Source organism: Arachis hypogaea, chromosome 8 (genome assembly GCF_003086295.3).
Source record: "Arachis hypogaea cultivar Tifrunner chromosome 8, arahy.Tifrunner.gnm2.J5K5, whole genome shotgun sequence".
Lineage (NCBI taxonomy): Eukaryota > Viridiplantae > Streptophyta > Magnoliopsida > Fabales > Fabaceae > Arachis > Arachis hypogaea.
Genome location: NC_092043.1, coordinates 15,133,977 through 15,142,424, shown reverse-complemented (window position 1 = coordinate 15,142,424; position 8,448 = coordinate 15,133,977).

Genomic DNA, 8,448 nt, shown 5'->3' with positions numbered 1-8,448 from the left:
AATTTTTGTCGTGATATCTGCCACTTTGTTTGCATCTCTTAAAATCAATTAGAGGTCAACACACTATTTTCAAGACATGATGTCTCAGATTTTCAACACTAAAGGATCAACAAAATCAGATTTTCAAGACATAATGGTTTATAAGTGGCTAAGAGAAGGGGGGTTGAATCTTAGCCCCTTTTTTGCTTAATAACACTTGCTGTTCTTTTAGAAAACTTGAGAAGATATTTCTTGTTTTTGTCTTGTGCCTGATCAAGAGACTTTTTCTTTTTGTCTCGTAACCAGTCAAGAGATATTTTTTAGATTTGTCTCCTATGCAGCAGAAAGTGAAATGGAGTAGAAGAGAGAGAAAATCACACCAAGATGTATCTTAGTTCAGCTGCTAAGGGCAATGCAACCTACATCCAATCTCCATCACAATAATGATGGAATTTCACTATAATCATGATTACATACACCAATTCTCCTTAGGAACTACCCTTTCTATCCGGGACAAGTCCATAATCTAGCCCCAATCCTGAACTTGACTTGGTAACCCACCAAACTTTCAACTGCAAAGTGCTAATCCAACTTGTAAGGGGATTCTCACAGAATCATGAAACACAACACAGATGTACAAAGGACCTCTAAGGACATCTATGGCTTTTTCTTTTAATTTTGTGCACTCTGCCTTTTTTCGCTCTATGACTTTTTCTTACAAACCTCACTGTTTGCCTTTTTTTATGAGATTCAAGACAGATAAAATTAAACAGAAAGATACAAAATGAAGAACATTGAAGGAGAAGAACTTCTGTTAGCTGGGGTAGCTATAGAAACACTGTGCTTTTACTCTTTTCCTTGTTTCAAGCCCTGGTTGTTCTCCCTTATTTATAGAAGGGGAAGCCTCCAAGGTTGAAACTGTTGAACCAAGCTAATCTTCTTCTTCTTTAAACAAAACCGGTTCGGCCCCAGAGAGAGAAGAGGAAACCGAATGTAAAACCCAACATGCAATTACCTCTGTGTCTTCTCTTGTCATCAATCTTCATCAATCCGGGCCTTCCATCTTGAGTTGCACTCCAAGAAGAATTCCTAGCTCTTGATGAGTTCTTGATGATGATAGCTCCATCTGCTCTAATTTCTGCCTCTTCCTCCACGTATCTACAGTAGCTACCTTCTGTGGTGGTTGATCAAAAGCTGATACGAGCCATGCCTCCAAGGATCTTCTTCCTCTGACCGAATGGATCTCCACCATTTTTGGTATGGAGAGCTTGAGATCACCTCACCACATCTTACCTTTTGTGGTAAAAATCTCAGCCACTCCATACTTCAGATTTTCTTTTTCTTGATGTCATCAGCATAATGGCCTTGCTACTAGCTTCTTCTTCTTTTTGATGGTAGCTTGCATTAGCTTCCATATTTTCTATGAAGTGACCAAAGTTTGAAGAAAGAAGAGAGAGAAGAGAGAAATTGAAATGCTTTTGGTGGAACTAAGAAAGAGAATGAAATGAATTAATGTTTCAAAACCCATTCCTAGAAGCGTGTAATACATTGAAAGCTATCAAATCACTTTTTCACTTTCTTTTTCCTATTTCCAATATTTGCATTAATATGCATTTAATCAAAATTTGAAATCCATCAAATGATGAATGTGGATATCCGTTGCAAGCATGCAATCTTTGCTTTCTCTCTCTTTTCAATTCGGACCAACCCTTTTGGTCTTGTAGCAAATACTAATTTTTGGGCTTGTTTAAATAAATCTGGCCCAATAAACAAAACAATGATTTAGCCACACAATGTAATGAAAAATTGGGCAAGGCTGAATGTTTGGCTTCACATTGGGCTACCCAATTTTTCGGTCCAAAACAAAATCTGCACAACAAAATTATTAATTAACAAATGTTAAATGAAGATCAAATTAATAATTTTACAATTAATTATTTAATAATGTTTGATCATCATCAATTTAATTTTGGAATTTTCCAAACTCATCATCTGCCACTTTGTTTGCATCTCTTAAGATCAATTAGAGGTCAACACACCATTTTTAAGACATGATGTCTCAGATTTTCAGCACTAAAGGATCAACAAAATTAGAGATATCCTCAAAATTATTGACAAGAATAAAGGCATCCACACAATCTATTTTACAAATAACATCAATTTGCCTAAAGTCCTAGAGTAGAAGATATGTTCTCCAAATAACAAATAACTCTCCTTGCAGAATATTACCACTCTCAATCGTTCCCAAACAGCCTCGTTGCCAACTTTCATTCCAATTTCTGCTAACATAGGCAAAACCAACACGATCACCAGTAGCAGAATAATTTGCATCAGTAAAATCATGAGCCACTAGTGGTAGAGAGGATAGAAACTCGTTACAACTCAAAAATATTCCAAAGCTCTTTTTCCAAAAGATAAAGCCATACTAGTCACCTTATTCAGGGGTCAATACTCGTGTGTATGAAAGATTTTATTATTCCTAAAATGCCAAATCAACCATAGACGAGAAAAGAATCTAAAAGGGCACTCTTTGCTATGAACCAAGAACCAGTTCATTAAATCCAGAGGTTGACAAAGAATCTCCAAAACTTGCCAAACTAGATGAGCTTTCGGACAATCCCGAATACAATAAACAACTGATTCCTGGCCAGAAAAACATTATGGACAGCTGTCCGTCAGCAAGACGTCCCTTCTGAAATGAAAAGCAGCAGTGGGCAGAGCCTCTCTAAGACAAAGTCAGGCCAAGAATTTATGTTTTTTCAGAACAAGCTGACATCAAAGACAAAGCCAATTTCCCTGGTCCTCCCAACCAAACTTCTTCTTACTGAACCACAAGTAACCACTATGAGAGTCATAAACCTTTGACGTCGTACCAGCTCAAAACCATCCTACCACTGAACCTGCTTGCACATTCAATTATAGGAAAGAATGTTACCTTGCAGAAATTGGTTTATAGGAGAATAAATATTCTGAAAGTGCCACTGTCCAGATGACCAAAGATCCAAGATTCGAAGATCTGAATTAGAAATATGAACATAATCCATCTCATGACAAAGTTGCCCCCCTCTTTTCCAATTAGAAAACCAAAAAGTTTGGTTTAGATTCCCAATGCAATAAACAAAGTCATCCTTCAAGAGATCCTAAGTTTTACATATACTCTTCCAAACATAAGAGCCTATGTCTCGAGACCGACTGAAACAGTCTTTGAGAGAGGAACCGTATTTTTTCGTCAATAATTGAACCCATAACTTGTTAGGATGATGAAAAAATTGCCATACTAGCTTTCCAAGAAGAGCAACATTAGCACAAAATGGATCTCGAATCTCCAAATCTCCAAACTTTTTATGGGTGACCAACACCTTCCAAATAACCAGATTCACGCCTCTACCATCAACTTGACTTTTCTAGAGAAAGCTCCGCATCATAGATTCTATCTTATTGAATATCCTTTTAGGGAAGAAAGATACTTGCATGTGGTAAGAAGGAATCACAGCCACTGCTGAATTGATCAAACATAGTCTCCCCGCCTTGTTAAGCAATCTCCCTTTTCAACTAGCCAGCCTCCACCAAATCTTGTCTAGAACAACATTGAACGCTGCTCGTGTCACCCGAGAGTGACTAAGGGTAACTCCTAAATTCTTGCCCAAGTTCTGGACGAATCTGATGGATGACACCCCAGTAAAAATCTATTTCCTTGTCGCTGAGACATTCTTGGAGCATAGCGCTTTAGATTTCTCCATATTAACCTTCATCCAAAAGGCTCTACAAAAGTTATCCAAAACTACCATTACATTTTAAACTTGCCCTTTTTTAGCTTTACAGAACAGAAGCAAATAATCGACGAACATCAAATGAGAAATTCTTGGACACCCATTAGAAACAGCAATCGGCTTCCACAAGCCCCTATCAACATGATGATTAATAAAGCAAGACAATCTCTCCATACACAACACAAACAGATATAGTGATATCAGGTCTCCTTGCCTAAGTCCCCGGCTAGGAGTGAAGCTATTTAATCGATCCCTATTCCATAGGATAGACAATGAAGAGGCAGTGACACAATGCATAATCAGATTGATTGTAGGGATAGAAAAGCCAAAATTCACAAGGGTATGTTTCAAAAATCTCTAATCAACTCTGTCATAAGCTTTTTCCAGATCAATCTTAAAGGCCAGGGTGTCTTTCTTAGACTTCGTCTTCTTCATGAAGTGAAAAACCTCTTGCACAATAATAATGTTGTCAAGAGTTTCCTTTCCTGAAATAAAACCTCCTTGAAGGGGCCCAACAATGTCCGTGAGATGAGAACGAAGTCTATTGACTAGGACCTTTGTTATAACTTTGTAAACTACATTACAGAGACTGATAAGTCTAAAATCTTTAATGGAAACCGGGGTTTCTACTTTCAGAATAAGAATCAGTTGAGTTTCCATCATTCTCGAATCAATATCCATACCAGAGAATGTTTGACTAACCACAGTACAAATATCAAAACCAATAATCTCCCAATATTCCTTGAAAAAAGAAATCTTGAAACTCATCAGGACTCAGCGCCTTAAAAAAATGCATACTAAAAATAGCCGACTTAATTTCCTCCAATGTAACTGGCGCTGTAAGGTTATAGCAAGCGTCCTCATTCAGGGAAGGAAGCAATACTTCACCAAGACATTCCAAATTTACATCCTTCGAGTGGTGAAATAAGCTTTTAAAAAAGGACTTAGCTTTCTTGCAAAGGACATCCGGATCCGTTTCTCACACTCCATCCTTAAGAAAGAGATCATGATGCTTCCTCTATACCAGAGTCTGAACATGAAAGAAATTGGTATTTCTATCCCTGAATTTTATCCACTACTCTTTGGATTTCTGAAACTATAGAAGTTCCTCTTATACAAGAGTGTTATTATAATCCTCAATCAACTGTTGCTCTTTTTGCCGCATAGAAGAATCTTTTATCACTTCCAGCCACTTCTGTAGGAAATTAATTTGGTGCTCCAACTTCCTTTTCCTAACGAAAATGTCGCCGAACACTTTAGAATTAAACTCTAGAGAGTTCTTCTATACTTTTGAAAACTTGCCATGCACCTCTCTATAGCCAGACTGCTACGACTGGTTCGCATTATCTCTGTACCTCAGATGGGTAGTCCAAGCTGTAATAAATAGAAAAGGTCTGTTCCTTTTCAGCTGGGGCCAAGCCTTATAGTGAATTAGGATGGGACAATGATCAGACTGAAGTATATTTAGTATTTTCGCATAAGCCTTCGAAAATATAGATAACCATCCACTATTGATACAAATCCAATCAAGATTTTTTGCCACCTCAATATAGTTGTTCACCCTTATGTACCAAGAGAGGTGTCTTCCAATATAGTTGAGGCATCAAATCGATTTATGCATCGACTCGAAAAAAGACAACCCTTAGATTTATGAGAGAAGAGAACTTCATTAAAATCACCAAGAATGATCCATGGCCAATGAAAAGATGAGGGCTACCATAAACCTTGGTATTAAAATGAGGACTACCATAAATACCGCTACACCTCCAAATCACATTATCTAACTGAACATCCACTGTAATACACTGATCAAAAGCATCTACCTATCTGCAGCAAGCATCCGACATTGTAGAAAGGAACCATATACCCCCTTTATACCCTATTGCCTCCACTGTACCAATAGAATGATAAGCAGGCCTTTTACAGAACATTTTCAAGTGTTGAAAAGGACAATGACTCTCAACCACAATAAAAAGACTGGTTTAAATTTTCTAACAAGCTCTTTGCAATTCACTCACGCTAACTTATTAGATGCACCTCTAATGTTTCAAATTATTATATTTAAACTATCCATAATATAAAGATAGAATAATAGAACAACAATGAATATAAAATTACTTCACCAACCTCAAGATGATGCTTGAATTATGGGACAAACTCCCTCACACTTTGTTGTCGTCAATCTCTCATAGGAGGCCACCCCATCCATGCCTTCTCTTGTTGCATCCTTCAGCGCCGAGACTTCCATCCATGGCAAAACTGCCGTTGAAGCAACCTTCGCGGAAACATCCACCATCGAGCATCCATTCTTCTTCGTCGGCGAGCTCTGCAAGGATGGCGGTCTTAGCCGTTTCTGAAGGGAGGAGCCGCAAGGCACTTGGGTCTGTTGAGAAGATGGCATCGCAGACGCATCTCCATTCTTCACACGCGACCCACGCTACTGGAGCATGGTTCGAGATCCAACCTTGGCTCGTGAAGAAGCGGACCCATTAGCATGAGAAACATGCAACGTGGGCCTTGCTTTCCTATCTGAACCTGTGCTTGAGTGTTTCCTTCCTACCTTGGGCCTTAAAAATTTTCTTTACAGCGATATAATGCCCTCTTTATCAACCACAAACCACCAAGCATGACCTTATCACGCTTCTCAGCGGCATCAAATTTCACCCGAAAATACCCAAATCCCATGTCTAAAAGATCGAAGCCACCTTTGCTGTGCTTGACCATCCGAAGCTTATGTGAAAGAGCTGTATAACTGTAGTTCTTGTCCAAGACCTTGATCACTAAGGCATCTCTATAAGATTTTGCAAAGCAGAGCTTTGTCTCTTTTGTGAAGCTAACACACGGAGGTTGAGAATCACCCTGCTTACCTACCACCGTCGTTATGCTATCCCCAGAAAGAGATCTTACAAGTGCAAAGGCCTTAGATTTTTCTGCACCTATAACTTTATCTCTAAAGGAGACTTTTGAAGCCTTTGAAAAACTTCCTAAAAAATCCTCTTTAACACTAAGTGCACACCCACCCTCACTTTCTCCCTTATCTCTTTTGACGACATAGCCGTCATCCTCTCTGTATTTTGTCCTTAAACCCTGCCCCTACTCTCTCCTTTGCTCATTTCTTACCCTTTCCGTACTATGACATAGTAAACGTACTTTATTTATCCTTTATTAATAGAATTAATTAACATTAAGGATTAAGAATGATAGGGTTTATTTAGATACTGATTGTCCCAAACTACTTACATATATATTGTTTAATAACTCTTGAATTTACATAATTTCCTCGGAGAAAATTACCAGAACTTATAAAAGGATTTTGTTATCTTATACTCATAATTATAAGTTAAATTTAATTTTAATGTATTAATAGTATAAAAAATTTTACATAATTATTCAATTAGATTTATTCATTTAGATAATATTTTAATTAACGCGTTTAAAAATAAATTATTTTTATTGATGTAACAAATATAGAATTAGTTGTTTATATAAAATATTTATACCGAGAATGCATATAAAATAAATTTTTATAATAAGTTAATGGACTTAATCAATAATAATAAAGATATAATTAATTATTTTGAGCAATAAATCAAATTAAGTTACTCGAAATAAGTATTATGCTTTACAATAAGCTCCACATACAAATGATTTAACCAATCAAATCCAACCAAGTCTTTTAGATTCACGCGTTTCTTTTTCATGCTTTCTTCTTCTTCTTCTTCTTTCAAATTCACGCACGCACATTCTTTTTCACCCCTGATATTACGTCTTCTTCTTCTTTTTCTCTTCCTCCTTCATTTTCATCCTTCTCCTCCATCATCATGATCATCATCGTTATCATCATTTTTGTCTTCTTCTAACACGTATCATTGTTATCGTTATCGTTATCATCGAATTTTTGCCATATTGATGACATTGTCTGATCTAAAATTGATTTGGATGTGTTTTTGTTCAAAATTGACTTGGTTCGTGCTTATTTTGAAATGAGTTTGTTTGTGTATCGTCATCATTAAGTAATTTCGGTTAATTCAAAATTCAAGTTTTGGTTTATTCTGGATGTAATTTCGGTTCATTTTTGAGTGAATTTTTTATCATTCAATTTTGTTTTTGTGCTTGTTTTTTAATGCAATTATTAAGTTATTTTATTTTATTCTGAATTTAAATAAGGTGAACTTGGTCTATGCTTATTTTGAAACGAGTTGGTTTGTGTATCGTTATCATTAAGTAATTTCGGTTTATTTAAAATTTAATTTTTTGTTTATTCTGGATGTAATTTTGGTTCGTTTCTGAGTGAATTAAGGTGGATTTGGTTTCGTTGTTCTACATAATTTAAAACTCTTCCTCCTCACATCCTCTCTTGAGAGGAATAAAATCAAGAAAAAGAGAGGAAAAATCAAAAAAAAGAAAAAACAAGAATAAAAAAACTTTTCAAAACTCATCATCATGTTCTTCTTCTTCTTGTCTTGTTCATCTTCTCCTTCTTATTTTTCCTTCTCATAATTCTTCTTATTTTATCATCTTAACAATAATAAAAATATGAAAAAATAAACAAAGATTAAGAAACGCATAATGCTGTAAAATCACTTGATGGATTTGGATGTATTTTTGTTCATGATTTAATTTTGTTTGTGTGCTTGTTTTTGAACGTAATCATTCAGTAAGTTCGGTTCATTCTGAATTTAAATAAGGTGCACTTGGT